The following is a 15,175-nucleotide window of genomic DNA, read 5'->3' as shown; positions in this document are numbered from 1 at the left end:
GGAAATAAGAGTCTCGTAGACTTTTCTTCCTGCCTGGGCTGGCTTCAAACCGTGATCCTTAGATCTCAGCCTCCTGAGTAGCTGGGATTACAGGCATGAGCCACTGGCACCTGGCTTATTTGAACCTGTTAAATATTTTTATTGTTATTATAAAGGTGATGTACAGAGGGACTACATTACATAAGTCAGGTAGTGAGTACATTTCTTTTTGGACAATGTCACCCCTGCCCTTGCTGGCTCCCAGTTTTTCCCTCCTGTCCTCACCCACACATTGTATGCTTCAATTTCCTTGTAGTGTCTCGTGAGTACCACTGCTGCATGTGTCCTTGAACCCATTTTGCTCTTTCTGAGGTGGCTCTCCCTTTTGGTCTGGGCTGGCAGGATCAACACCTGATTTCACTTCCTGCTGCAGCTGGTGTGGCAGGAATGTTCCTCTATGCCCAGATATTGGTTGAGATGGATTCTTGCAAACATTTTTCCAGGGCTGGCCTGGAATCACAATCCTCCCGAGCTTTGGCTTCTGAGTAGCTGGGAAAATAGGCATGAGCCACTCCACTATGCCTGGCACCTTCACACAGTGTCTCTTCATGTGCCTTTTGGTAAACAGTAGTAGGTTTTATTTGTTGTTGTTTGAAAAGTAGTTGCTTTTAAGGTAATCCAATTCACTCACCGTTTTTTCTTTTTCTTTACATTTTTCCTTTATTCTGTGTGTGTGTGTGTGTGTGTGTGTGTGTGTGTGTGTGTGTGCCAGAACTGGAGTTTAAACTCAAGGCTTTCTACTCTCACTTCGTTTCTCCTATATTCACGGCTGCTGCTCTACCACTTGAGTCACACCTCCCACTTCTTGCATTTTTGCTGGTTAACTGGAGATAGAATCTCATGGGGTTTTCTGTCTGGGCTGTTTCCCAACCTCAGTCCTACAGTTCTCAGCCTCCTGAGTAGCTAGGATTACAGGTATGAGCCGCCAGTGGCAGGCTCTATATTTTGTCCCCTTCTTTCGTTGTTGCTGAAAAAAAAAAACGGAATCATTTTTGTGTAGAATTTCTACTTTTTTGCATGGCTTTTGCTTCTGATGGTGTTGCTCTTGTTTCTCTATCCCCTGTGGAGTTCTGACAGCATCCTTCCCGCTAAAGGACGGAGCACATTCAGAAGTGACACTTGGACATCACAGGGACCCTGTGGCAGGTGCTTGTGGGCGGCTCACGCCTGGAATCCTAGCTACTGAGTAGGCTGAGATCCAAGAATCTTAAGTTTGAAGGCTGCCTGCCCAGGAAAGTCTATGAGACTCTCATCTCTAGTTAGCAAAAAGCTGGAAGTGGTGGTGTGGCTCAAGTAGTAGAGTACCAGCCTTGGGTAAAAAAGCTAAGGGACAGTGCCCAGGCCCTGAATTCAAGCTCCATATTGGCACAAAGGAGGAAGAGAAAGAGAGAGAGAGAGAGAGAGAGAGTGTGTGTCAATCAAGATCTTTAACTGAATTACTCTCATTTCTTTCCTTTGACAGCATAATATCAATGTTCCAAGAATACATTTTCAGTAAGCTATGATTTTATACGCATTTATTTTATCCTGAAAATCTCATATCCTAAAATCATTAAAACAATTACCTAATTACCTACTTGGTGTATCTTATTATATAGATTAGTTCTGGAGTAATAATACTATGGCTACCAGATTAACATATTATTGCTGGGCATAATGGCTTATACCTGTACTCCTAGCTACTCAGGAGGCTGAGATCTGAGGATCACAGTTCATAGCCAGCCCAGGCAGGAAAGTCCATCAGACTCATCTCTAATCACCAGAAAACTAGAAGTGGTGCTGTGGTTCAAAGTGGTAGATCACTAGCCTTGAGCAAAAGAGCTTAGGGACAGTGCCAAGGCCCTGAGTTCAACCCTCAGGACCAAAACGGAAAAAAAGATTAACATATTATTAATCAGTAATATGATTGTTAAATTCATTTTCGTTTGCTTTGTATTTCTTTCTTAAGGTATATTCCACTGAGTGTCTCATTCATCCAGGAATGGTAATATAAACCTGTAATCACAATACTCAGGAGACTGAAGTAGGAGGATCTTGGATTTGAGGCCAGCCTGGGTTATATAGTAACACTCTCTAGGGGAAAAAAGTTGTCTATTTGAATAATTCTCCAACTTGATACACTGTGAGGTTCATTTGTTGAATTTTCTTTTCTTTTCTTTTTTGCAGTTCTAGCATTTCAGCCTTGTGCTAGCCAAGCATTCTGTGACGAGTCACACCACCAGTCCCATTTGCTTTCATTATTTTTTCTCTTGTCTTTGTCTAAACTAGTGTCATACTTACTACAATTCTATTGAGTTGCCAGGATTACAGGCATGAGCCACCACACCTGGCTTCTTTTATTTCATTTGCTCCCCACCCCCCACTGTATTCAGAGACTGACAATCTTTCTAGAAGTACAGATTATTAGTTTTGACTGGAACTGCTCCAGTCTTCCAACCCAGGGCTAGAGAGATGGTGAAATATATATTTGGTCTTTGCCCCACTTTCCTGGCACATAGCTACTAAAATCCTTGAAATTGCTAAAACCCGAATGCGCTCTTTGTATACTGATGAGCTGACTTGTGGTGGGCAGCTCTTAAGTAGCAGCTTCAGGACTGGGGCTGGTTACTGGAACTGGTCACCAGGAAGATCGGAGCAGGATGAGAAGTTTGGGCCTTGCAGCTTTATCTCCCAACCTCCAGGGAGGGAAGAGGTTAAGGATAAGTTGGTCACCAATGGCTAACAGCTTAATCCATCATGCCTATGAAATGATACCTGCATAAAACCCTCAAAGGACAGGCTTCTGAGGAGAAGCTTCCTGAACAAGGGCAGGCCCGGTGGGCACTCCCGCATCACGGTATCCTTGGCAACAAATGGTACTTGTGAATTGATTTGATTACACCTCTTTTTTTTTCTTTCTTGTCAATCATGGGGCTGAACTCTGGGCCTGGGCGCTGCCCCTCAGCTCTTCAGCTCAAGGCGAGCGCTCTACCACTAGAGCCACAGAGCCACTTTTGGCTTTTTCTGCTTATGTGCTACTGAGGGATGGAACCCAGAGCCTCATGCATGTGAGGCCACCACTCTACCACTGAGCCACCTTCTCAGCCCCATTACAACTCTTTGAGGGAGGGGATTCTTGGCTCATAGTCATTGGATCCTAAACACAAGGGAACACCCCAGGGCCTTGTGATTAGCTTTGAAAATGGGCGGGGGGGGGGGGGGGGGGAGAGGGGGGGATGGGTATAGTTTTGGGGAACTGAATCTCCACTTGAGGGAAGTCTGACATGATCTCCAGATAGCCTCGGAAAGTCAGTCAGCTGGTGTGTGTCCTTGCTAGGCCTGCAGGGAGCCCCTCCCTCCTCACCCCCTCACTGGAGGTCAGAGCAGTCTTCTGTGTTGATCTGGATTGTGGAAAGAGGGCTAGACGAGCTTGTTGTTTCTCTTTTCACACAGCTTCTTAATCTTCCGGTTTGAATCTGATCTCACTCAGACACCTACAGGGCTGATTAAAATGGACGATGCTGGGCCTCCCCTCTGAGTTTCTGATTCTGATGGGGTGGGGGCGCCCAAGGCTGCATTTCTGAGACTCCAGGTTGAAAATTGCTGCTACCACACACAGTCCCGGAGGCAGTTATTTGGCTTCATCAATATCGGATGATGGGCAATTTGTGTCCCCAGAGTCTGCCTCGGCCCTGCTGAGCAGGACAATAATCGCGGCCTCCCAGGGCAGGCATGCGGTGGAGGTGGTGATGTCAGCAAATCAATTAGCTTGCAATGTAACGGGCAACTGGTGAAACTATCCACGAAAGACTCAATACTAACTGCTCACACGTGTCTAGAATGTCCTCGGACGCCAGGCACCTTGCGGAGCATGATCATAAGGAAACTCATTTACTCCTTAGTTGAACGACTCTAGTTTGCATTTAGGGACATCAGGCAAGGAGTGGGGTGGAGGAAGGAACAGGGCAGGCAGGAGCTGGGCAGTCTCTGCCACCAGGCAGGCCGAGGCCTGAAGCCATGTTCCTTCTCCAATGCCACACTGCCCTGGTGTGGGTGCTAACTGGGTGGGGATCTTGGTTCGTGAGGCACCAGATATTTCTCTGTCCTGTGACAAGTCCTGTGTGGTACCTGGGCTGCAGAGATAATCAGCCCTCCTCCCTCTCCCTCCTCTCAGTACCCTGATTATGATTATGGGAAGAATCCAGCATGATGGATACACGAAAAATAAGCTTGTGTGTGTGTGTGTGTGTGTGTGTGTGTGTGTGTGTTTGTGTTTGTGTGCATGCGTGCGTGTGCATGCGCCAGTACAGGGGCTTGAACTCAGGGCTTTGTGCCATTATATGTCTTTTTTAGTCAAAGCTAATAATACTCTGCCACTTGAGTCACACCTCCACTTCCAGCTTGTTAGTGGTTAATTGGAGATAAGAATCTCAGAGACATTTCTGTCCTGGCTGACTTCTTTTTTCTTTTCTTTTTTTTTCTTTTTTGTCGGTCATGGGGCTTTAACTTGGCCTGAGTGCTGTTCCTTAGCTCTTCAGCTCAAGGCTAGTGCTCTACCACTTGAGCCACAGAGCCGCTTCTGTTTTTTTCTGGTGATTTATTGGAGATAAGAGTTTCATGGCTTTTCCTGCCTGGGTTGGCTTTGAACTGCGATCCTCAGATCTCAGCCTCCTGAGTAGCTAGGATTACAGGCGGGAGCCACCGGTGCCCAGCTATCCTAGCTGACTTCTCACCACAATCCTCAGATTTCAGCCTCCTGAATAGCTAAAATTACAGACATGAGTTCCAGCACCCAATTTGATACAAGCTTTGCTTAAAGGACAGATTTTGTATGTGTTGCGCTTATGCGTGTGTGTGTGTGTGTGTGTGTGTGTGTGTGCGCGCGCGTCCTAACTTACTGGGGCTTGAACTCAGCCTGGATGCTGTCCCTTAATTTTTTCATTCAAGCCTAACACTACCATTTGAGCCACAGCCCTACTTCCAGCTTTTTTTTTTTTTCTGGTTAATTGCAGATAAGAGTTTTGGATTTGTCTGCCTGGGCTGACTTTGAACTGTGAGTAGCTAAGATTACATGAGCCAATAGCACCCAATTACAAGGATAGTTTTTTTTTTTTTTTGGTCTGTCATGGGGCTTGAGCTCTGGGCCTGGGCACTGTCCCTCAGCTCTTCAGCTCAAGGCCAGTGCTCTACCACTTGAGCCACAGCACCACTTCTGGTTTTCTAGTAGTTAATTAGAGATAAGAGTCTCATGGACTTTCCTGCATGGGCTGGCTTTAAACCGTGATCCTCAGATCTCAGCATCCTAAGTAGCTAGGATTACAAGGGTGATCCACCAATGCCCCCAAGGATAGATTCTTGATCCCCACCTCAGGTCAGGATCCTGCACATTCATGGGGCTCCCCAAGGGATTTTGATACGTTGCTTAAGCACATGCACACTAGAGAGAAACTCACTCATTAAAATTTGGTATGGGGGGCTGGGAAGGTGGCTTAGTGGTAGAGTGCTTGCCTTGCATGCATGAGGCCCTGGGTTCAATTCCTCAGCACCACATAAGCAAAAAAGAAAAAAAACCGGAAGTGGCGCTGTGGTTCAAGTGGTAGAGTGCTAGCCTTGAGCTGAAGAGCTGAGGAACAGCGCCCAAGCCCAGGGTTCAGGCCCCATGACCGGACCCAAAAATAAATAAATAAATAAATAAATAAAATTTGGTGAGGGTCTGGGAATGTGGCTTAGGGGTAGAGTGCTTGCCTAGCATGCATGAAGCCCTGGGTTCTATTCCTCAGTACCACATAAACAGAAAAAGCCTGAAGAGGTACTGTGGCTCAAGTGGTAGAGTGCTAACCTTGAGAAAAATGAAGCTGAGGGACAGTGCCTAGGCCTGAGTTCAAAGACTGGCATGCATAAATAAATAAATAAATAAAGGGCTAAATATACTAGTGGAGTAGTAAGAAGGGAAGGTGAGATTAGTGGGCATTCCCAAATGAACTCAATCATTTTAGCTCCTACAGTATTAAACGCAAAACAACAAGACAACCTTGAAATAAGCAACTTAAAAAGAGGAAAGGTCCATCTTGGCTCACAATTTTGGCAATTTTAGCCCTTGATTGGTTGGTTCATAATGTGTGGGTCTGTTGAGAAACAGCACATCATGGTGGGAGCACTTTCCAGAAGAAGCACATTCCTCCTGTCAAGAAGAAAAAAAAAAAAAGAAAGAAAAAGAAAAGAAAAAAAGGCAAAGTAGACCAGAAAGCGACAATCTCCACAATGACCTAAAACCTTCCATAGGCCCCACCTCTTAAAGGTTCCATGATCTTCCACTAAGGACCAAGGACTAAGGACCAAACCTTTAATTATGACCTTTGGAGGACCTTTATCTAACCCACAGCAAATTGGGACACGTAGCCACCCAGGGACTGTGCCCAGGTGCTCGGGTTCAGCTTTCTGCCTCCTAGCCCTGCTCTTCACTCAGATGGTTCCTGAAAAATCATTTTAGGTCCTTCTCCTCATGCCACATTTTCTTTAGTTGTTCTTTGTTTTCTCTTGGTACCAGGCTTAAATTCAGAGCCTTTTGCTCACTTGACTTGCTTGCTCACAGCTGGCACTCTACCACTTGAGTCACACTTCCAGCTCTGCTTTTTTTGCCAGTTAATTAGATATGGGGCCTTGTAGATTTTTCTGCCTGAGCTGGCTTCAACCTATAATTCTGCAGGTGGGAGCCTCCTGAGTAGCTGGGATTATAGGTGTGAATCAGTTGCACTGGGCATTTTTTCTATTTTTAAGATAGGGTTTCACTAGGTAAACCAGGATGGCACAAAACCCCGATCCTCCTGCTTTACTCTCCCATAAGCTGGGATAACAGCAGGCAGAGGCATACTCTCCAGGCATTATGGCTAATCCTGTCAACTTGATTGGGTTGAGAATCTCTAGGAGAGGAAGAAAGCACACCCTTCGGAGTGTCTTTAAGAACATTTTCAGCAGGGCGCCAATGGCTCACGCCTGTCATCCAGCTACTCAGGAGGCTGAGATCTGAGGATTGTGGTTTGAAGCCAGCTCAGGCAGAAAAGCCTCTCATTTCCAATTAACTACTCAAACACTAAAGTGATGCTGTGGCTCAGTGTGGTAAGGCACTAGCCTTGAGCAAAAGGGGCTCAGGGACAGCATCCAGGCCCTGAGTTCAAGCCCCACAACCAACAACAACAACAAAAAACCCACACATTTCCAGAGAAAATGAACTAAGTGGAGACTTCCCTGTAGGATGGATGTGCCGATGGCTCCATCCCACAGGCTGGTGACCCGAATGGAAGCCTCCCTTGTCCTGTCTTCTTTTCCCTCTCTTCCCAATTTCTCCTTCCTGGCTTCCATGAGGTAAGCAGCTTTTCTCTGCCACGCCCTTCCACCTTGATCTTCTGCCTCAACATGGGCCCAAAACAATCAAGTCATCTGACATTCACAGAAACCCCTGAAATTATGAGTCAAATAAAACCTTCCTGAAGTTGTTTTCTTGGGTGTTTTGTCACACAGATTATATAAGTAACATGAAGTAAAGCTATTTGTAGCAACAATTGCAAAGGCCTATTTAGCTGCTTTGATAAAGGACTCAGTTTACAACCAGTTGTGGTGTTAGACACTTGTAATACTAGCCTCGGGAAACAGAGGCAGGAAGATTGCAGGTTCAAGGCCCAACTGAGCAAAGTTAGTGAGGCACTACCTCCAGAGCAAAATACAAACACAAGAGCTGGGGACATGATAGAGTGCTTGCCTAGCAAGTATAAGGCCCCAAGTTCAATCCCCAGTACCGGAAAAAAAATCATGAAACAATTAAAAAACAACTTACAACTGTGAAAACATGCATACAAAGTTAAGAGGAAAAGAATTGCCAGGCACTGGTGACTCACACCTGTAATCCTAGCTACTCAAGAGACTGAGATCTGAGGATTCAGGTTCAAAATCATCACAGGCAGATACATCTGAGATACTTCTATCTTCAATTAGCCAACAAAAAGCCAGAAGTAGAGGTGTGGCTAGAGTGGTTAGAGCACCAGCCTTGAGCAAAAGGACCTAGCAAGAATGCAAGCCTCACATCTGAGGGAAGCTAGGCGGAGGACACAGAATCAGAGGGAAACAGGGGGGAAACATACAGCAGAGGGGCCATCAGCTGCACTGGACATTGATGAAAGTGAACTAAGCAACTCAAGGAAAGCGATGGGAGGGAGGGAATGAGAGGGAAAGAGGGAACAGCTCACACTAAGCAAAAGGAAAGGAATATACATATCACCCGATATGGAAGAAATCGTTGTATTGTCAGAGCTCCAAGAATTCACAATTTTTTTTTAATTTAATTTAATTTTATTTGTGAACATACTGTACAGAGGAGTTACAGTTACATGGGCAGGATAATGCGTACATTTCTTACCAAGCATTGCAGCCTCCTCCTTTGTTTACCCTTCACATCCCTTCCCAGCCTCCCCCCTCCCCCCCTAATCCCAATCCTTCTCCCCCCTCTCCCCCCCTTCCCCCCCCCCCCCCCGCACTAACGTTGTAAAGCTCGTTTTGGACATGACAACTTGTACTTCTCATTGTTGCAACAGGTCCACCTGTATCCTTAAACAACTGGTTTTTCCCCATCTCCTCCACAAGTTATACTGACATCAAATATAGTGAAAGCAGGGGTTATACTGTGGGGGAGGGACATACAAAGCAACAAAGAGATAATCTTATAAATGTGTTAGAAACACATGCATGAAAGAAAAAAACATTAAAATACACATCTAAAAAAACGATGGTTAGATGCCACGAAGTAGGTGGCAATGCCTTAACCGTATGCGTGTTGTCAGGCCCAAGGGCCTCTTCCATCCTTGTCAAGGGGAGTGCTAACCTTCTCTCCTTTCATACAACACCAATTTTTTTTTTTTTTTGGTTCAGTCGTGGGGCCTGAACTCTGGGCGCTGTCCCTCAGCTCTTCAGCTCAAGGCTAGCGCTCTACCACTTGAGCCACAGCACCACTTCTGGCTTTTTTCTTTTTGCTTATGTGGTGCTGAGGAATCGAACCCAGGGCCTCATGCATGCAAGGCAAGCGCTCTACCACTGAGCCACCTTCCCAGCCCAGAATTCACAAACTTTATAGATCATGATGATGACAATTTGTCTCATGAAGGTTAAAATGTGTCTGTGACTTTAACTATCACTATTCCACAATATTGTGAAATTTGTTAAATTTATGTGATCACTTGATTTCAATTAAAAATTATAAAAATAAAAAGAATGCAAGTCTCTGAATTCAGGCTTCAGTATTGCCTTCCCACCAAAAGAACAAAACAACACCTAATGTATATATAACAAAAAAAAGAATGTATTTCTTCACTAGTATAACTTGAGTGTTGGAGACTTTAAATCCCTCAAACCTACATAACTAGACTTAATTTTCTGGCAAGGGGATGCCAGCATGTCAACAATTAATAAATCAATCATCAACTAATAAATCAAGCATGTTGGAATGTTCCTCTTTGGGCAGGCACAGGGACAGGAAGCCAGTGTTGGCCAAGGCTGGAAAGATCCTTGAGCTTTGTGGTTCAGTCTTGAAGGGAAGGCAGAGGGTGAACAACCCATCCAGGGGGTGAAGGGCTGGGGAAGAGAAGTCTAGGTCCTGGGGCAATGTGTGACTTTTCTGGAATCCCATCTTAAAAGTCTAAGCCAGGAGGCTAAGCTCTCCAGAGGATATCTTCCCCAGGACACTTGCCTCAACCCAAGTGGGAACTAACTCTGGCCAGCCTGATGTGTGTCCTCAATTTCATATTGCCAAACAACAGCCCAAGGCAGCCTAGTGGGATTCCACTCATATCACTGCGAATCAAGGACTTACCCTTGGATTACTTAACCAGGTTTCCGGCCCAGTTCAGATGACTTTCCTGATCCTTAAGTGTGATTTTTACCAAAACCCCTGAGATGCAGAGAAGAGAAGCAGAATGGCCTCCTACAAAGCGCCCGGACCCCAGGCTCATACAGACCTAGCAGGGCTTGCTTCTAGGCTGTATGGCTGTGACCACAGTTCTGTTTGCTCAGCCTCAGTGGGGGTGCTGGCATCTAGTGTCACTGTGTCATTGAAGGGATTAAAGGCTGTAATGGTTGCCTTTTTTTTTTTCCTGGTCTGGCCTGGTGCCATCCCTCAGCTCTTCAGCTCAAGGCTAGCACTCTACCACTTGAGCCACAGTGCCACTTGGGTTCTTTTTTCTTTTTCTTTTTTTTTCTTTTTTTTTTGTCGGTCATGGGTCCTGAACTCTGGGTCTGGGCGCTGTTCCTCAGCTCTTCAGCTCAAGGTTAGCGCCCTACCACTTGAGTCACAGCGCCACTTCCAGCTTTTTCTGCTTATGTGGTACTGAGGAATCGAACCCAGGGCCTCATGCATGCAAGGCAAGCACTCTACCACTGAGCCACCTTCCAGCTCCACTTGGGTTTTCTTAGTGGTTTATTGGATATAAAAGTTCCCTGGGGACTTTCCTGCCCAGGCTGGCTTTGAACTGTGATCCTCAGATCTCAGCTTCCTGAGTAGCTAGAATTAGAGGCGTGAGCCACCAGTGCCTGGCACTTTTTTTTTTTTTTTTTTAATGCTGGCCCTGGGGCTTAAACTCAAGGCCTGGCACTGTCCCTGATCATTTTTTGTTTATGGCTAGTACTCTACCAATGGAGTCATAGCTTCACTTTTGGCTTTTTGGTGTTTAATTGGAGATGAATCTCATGAACTTTCTTGACTGAGCTTGCTTTGAACCATGAATCTCAGATTTCAGCTTACTGAGTATCTAGGATTGAGTATCTAGGTGTGAGCCACAAGTGTCCAGTGGCAATAATGTAGTTTAAGGATCCAATGCAAGGCAGGCGAAAACTAATATTTTCCTTTCCTCCCTCCCTCCCTCCCCCCTCCCTCCCTCCCTCCCTCCTTTCCTTCCTTCCTTCCTCCCTTCCCTCCCTCCCTATTCTCTCCCTCCCTCCCTCTCTTCCTCTCTTCCTCCCTCCCTCCCTCCCTCTCTCCCTCCCTCCCTCCCTCCCTCCCTCCCTTCCTCCCTTCCTTCCCTTTCTCCCTCCCTTCCTTTTTTCCTTCTTTCCCTCCTTCCTTCCTTCCCAGTAGTACTAGGGTTTCCTTGGGCCTTGGGCTAGCTAGGCAGGTGTTCTACCACTTGATCCATGCCTCCAGTTTTTGCTTTAGTTATGTTTCAAATAGAGTCTTTCATCTCTGCCTAGGCTGGCCTGACATCTTCTATTCCCACATAGCTGGTATGACAGGTGTGTACCCCCAGACCCAATGTTTTTTTTGGCTGAGATGAGATCTTGTGAACTTTTTGTCCCGCTGAGGCTGTGATACTCTTGCTCTCCACCTCCTGAATAGCTAGGACTACAGATGTCAGCTTGGCTTCCTTTGTTCTTTTCTTGTGGCATAAAATAATTACAAAATAAAGACTTACAAAGGAAATTGGCTTTTGCTAGAGGTAGAGTCTAAAAGATTTATTACAATGGTTGGAATAGGTCAGACTCAGTGGCTCGTGCTTATAATCCCAGTTATTTAGGAAGTGGAGCTTGGGAGGATTGATATTTCAGGCCAGAATGGGCAAACAGTTATCAAGACCTCATCTCAACAAACAAGCCAGGCTGGGCCTCAGTGACTTATGCTTGTAACTCAGAAAAGTCCATAAGATGCTTTTCTCCAATTAAGCACCAAAAAAAAGCCAAAGTAGAGCTATAGTTCAAGTGGTAGAGCACCAGCCTTGAGCAAAAAAGATAAGGGACAGCTGCCAGGCCCTGAGTTCAAGCCCCAGGATTGTCATACACACAAAAAAATAACCAGTGAAAAACAGGACTGGAGGCATGGCTTAACAAGAAGAATAAATGAGGGGCTGGGAAGGTGGCTCAGTGGTAGAGCGCTTGCCTTGCATACCTGAGGCCCTGGGTTTGATTCCTCAGCACCACATAAGCAGAAAGAAAAAAGCTGGAAGTGGCGCTGTGGCTCAAGTGGTAGAGCGCTAGCCTTGAGCTGAAGAGCTGAGGGACAGCGCCCAGGCCCAGAGTTCAGGCCCCACGACTGGACCCCCCCCCCCCAAAAAAAAAAGAAGAAGAAGTGAGATACTGAGTTCAAACCCCAGTACCACTTTAAAAAAAAATGGGACCAACCAGTAATACAACATGGCTGAACTCCAAACATATTAGCGAAGTGACTCAAAAGGGTGCATATTAATGTATGCCACTTAGGTGGCATTATATAAACGGTAGAAAATAAATAGTGGCCCAGGGCCCGAGTGGAATGCAGACACAACTTCACAGTGACGGTGGGAAGTTTGGGGATGATGGAATTGTTCCGAACTTAATTACAGTGGTTACACAACCATGTATGTTGCTCAGTGCTGAATAGGGTGTATTTTACTGTAGCTAAATTATACCTCAATAAACCTGACTAAAACATTACACATTAAGGGGCTTTAAATAGAAGTTGCAACTGAAAATAGTCAACGATGATAATGAAAATGGAAGAGTATTGTATTCAGATCCATTTCTGGGCAGGAGTAGAGATCTCCATGTATTTCAGCTCTTCTGTTAATTATGCATGTTTTTAAAATGCAAGGGTTGGGCTGGGAAGGTGGCTCAGTGGTAGAGCGCTTGCCTTGCATGCCTAAGACCCTGGGTTCGATTCCTCAGCACCACATAAGCAAAAAGAAAAAAGCCAGAAGTGGCGCTGTGGCTCAAGTGGTAGAGCGCTAGCCTTGAGCTGAAGAGCTAAGGGACAGCGCCCAGGCCCAGAGTTCAGGCCCCACTACTGGACCCCCCCCCAAAAAAAACACTTTAAAATGCAAGGGTAGAAACAAATGATAGGAATAAAATTCAGGCACTTCCTGCTTACCACCAGTAATCTATGTTAGAAATCAGTGCTCTGAGCCAGTGGCTCACACCTCTCATCCTAACTACTCAAGAAGCTGAGGATTATGGTTCGAAGTCAGCCAAGGCAGGAAAGTCCGTAAGACTCATATTTCCAATTAACCACCAAAAGAGCTGGAAGTGGAGCTGTGGCTTGAGTGAGGGACAGTGCACAGCCCCAAGACCCACACAAAAAAAGAAAGAAAAGAAGAAAGAAAAAAAAGAAATGCTCCGTCTGAAAACAGTACTTAAGGAATTCCTGTTCCCATGATCTTAAATGGGAAAGATGATCATGTATAACAGACCACATTTCACACTTCACATACAGTGAAACATCTGCACACAAGCAACAACTTATGGTGTTAAGATTTAAAATAGTAGGGGGCTGGGAAGGTGGCTCAGTGGTAGAGTGCTTGCCTTGCATGCATGAGGCCCTGGGTTCGATTCCTCAGCACCACAAGCAGAAAAAGCTGCAAGTGGTGCTGTGGCTCAAGTAGTAGAACATTAGCTTTGAGCTGAAGAGCTGAGGGACAGTGCCCAGGCCCAGAGGTCAGGCCCCATGACTGACAAAAAAAAAAAAAAGATTTAAAATACTAAAGCCATAGCCGGGCGCTGGTGGCTCACGCCTGTAATCCTAGCTACTCAGGAGGCTGAGATCTGAGGATCGCGGTTCAAAGCCAGCCCGGGCAGGAGAGACCGTGAGACTCCTATCTCCAATAACCACCAGAAAAACCGGAAGTGGCGCTATAGCTCAAGTGGTAGAGCGCTTGCCTTGAGCTGAAGAGCTGAGGGACAGCGCCCAGGCCCAGAGTCCCACGGCCGACCAAAAAAAATAAATAAATAAAATACTAAAGCCATTTCTTCCTTCAAGGAAATGTGGAGTTGGCATATAAGAATAAACACACAAGCTAGGCACCTGGTGGCTCATGCCTGTAATCCTAACTACTCAGGAGGCTGGGATCTGAAGATCACAGTTTGAAGCCAGCCTGGGAAGACAAATCTGAGAGACACATCTCCAATTAACCAGCAAAAAGAAGGTGTGGCTCAAGTAGTAGAGTACCAGCACTGAGTGAAAAAAGAAGTTATCTAATGGCAAAGATGGGCCTCAGATTATTGTCTTTTGGTTTTAGTACATAAGGAGTAGCTCACTTATTCAGGCATTCTTTTATTTCAAAAACCCCAGCATTGGGCAGACAGTGGGGAAAATGATGGGAGAGGAAACTGGTAGCATGGTACACATAAATGAGCATGTTAAATTGAAACCCCTTTATACAACTACTTGAAGATTAATTCGTTTTTATTTTATTTTTTGCCAGTCCTGGGGCTTGAACTCAGGGCCTGGGCACTGTCCCTGAGCTTCTTTTGCTCCAGGCAAGCACTCTACCACGTGAGCCATAGCGCCACTTCTGGCCTTTTCTGTGTATGTGGTACTGAGGAATCGAACCCAGGGCTTCATGCATGGTAGGCAAACACTCTACCACTAAGCCACATTCCCAGCCCTAATTTATTTTTTGTGCCAGTCCTAAGGACTTGAACTCAGAACCTGAGTGCTTGTCCCTGAGCTTTTTTGCTCAAGATTAGTGCTCTTGAAGTTGGAGGCTTGGCTCAGTTAGTAGCGTACCAGCCAGTGACCAAAGTATCAGGTACTGAGTTCAAGTCTCAGTCTCACAGCAACAAGAAAAGAAAAACGAAAAAGAAATGTAAGGCTAGCGCTCTACTACTTGAGCTATAGCTCTACTTCCAGAGTTTTGAAGAAAAGAGCCTCACAGACTTTCCTGCCTGTGCTGGCTTCGAACTGTGATTGGTCCATTTTCTTCTCTGGCTCCTGTTCCCCATCTGTAAAGTAGGAGAGAATGTAGAAGAAGACATTCCTGGGCTTCCAGCTCAGCATCCTGGCATAGCTCTCAGAAGACACCAGAACACCATCTCCAAAGACAGTGGATCTGAAAGCCAGACCCACTGAGTACCCTGTGCTCAGGCTCCATGTAATTGAATTCATGTGACTTTGAGTTCTCCACATGTGGAATTTCATGGACCCCTAATTTCTCTTCTTGAAAACTGGGATTGAAGCTGGGTGCTGGGGGCTCACATCTGTAACCCTAGCCACTCAGGAGGCTGAGATCTGAAGATCACACTTTGAAGTCAGCCCTGGCAGGAAAGTCCATGAGACTCTTATCTCCAACAAACTACTCAGAAAAAAAAAACAGAAGTAGTGCTGTGGCTCAATGGTAGAGCACTAGCCTTGAGCACAGAGGCTCAGGGATAT

The 15,175-nt window shown here is 45.8% G+C and overlaps 1 non-coding gene across 1 annotated transcript; it reads right to left on the bottom strand.

Moving 5' to 3' along the window:
- Window positions 1-8,786: 8,786 nt before the first annotated feature.
- LOC122108285 lies at window positions 8,787-8,912 on the bottom strand. The gene has a single exon (XR_006147521.1). It is a non-coding gene; the product is annotated as a U6atac minor spliceosomal RNA (small nuclear RNA).
- Window positions 8,913-15,175: the final 6,263 nt, after the last annotated feature.

This window comes from Dipodomys spectabilis, unplaced genomic scaffold, assembly GCF_019054845.1.
Source record: "Dipodomys spectabilis isolate Male_0828 unplaced genomic scaffold, ASM1905484v1 ptg000054l, whole genome shotgun sequence".
Taxonomy (NCBI): Eukaryota; Metazoa; Chordata; class Mammalia; order Rodentia; family Heteromyidae; genus Dipodomys; species Dipodomys spectabilis.
The sequence above is the reverse complement of the archived record's forward strand: the minus strand, read 5'-3'. Positions and strand labels throughout refer to the sequence as shown.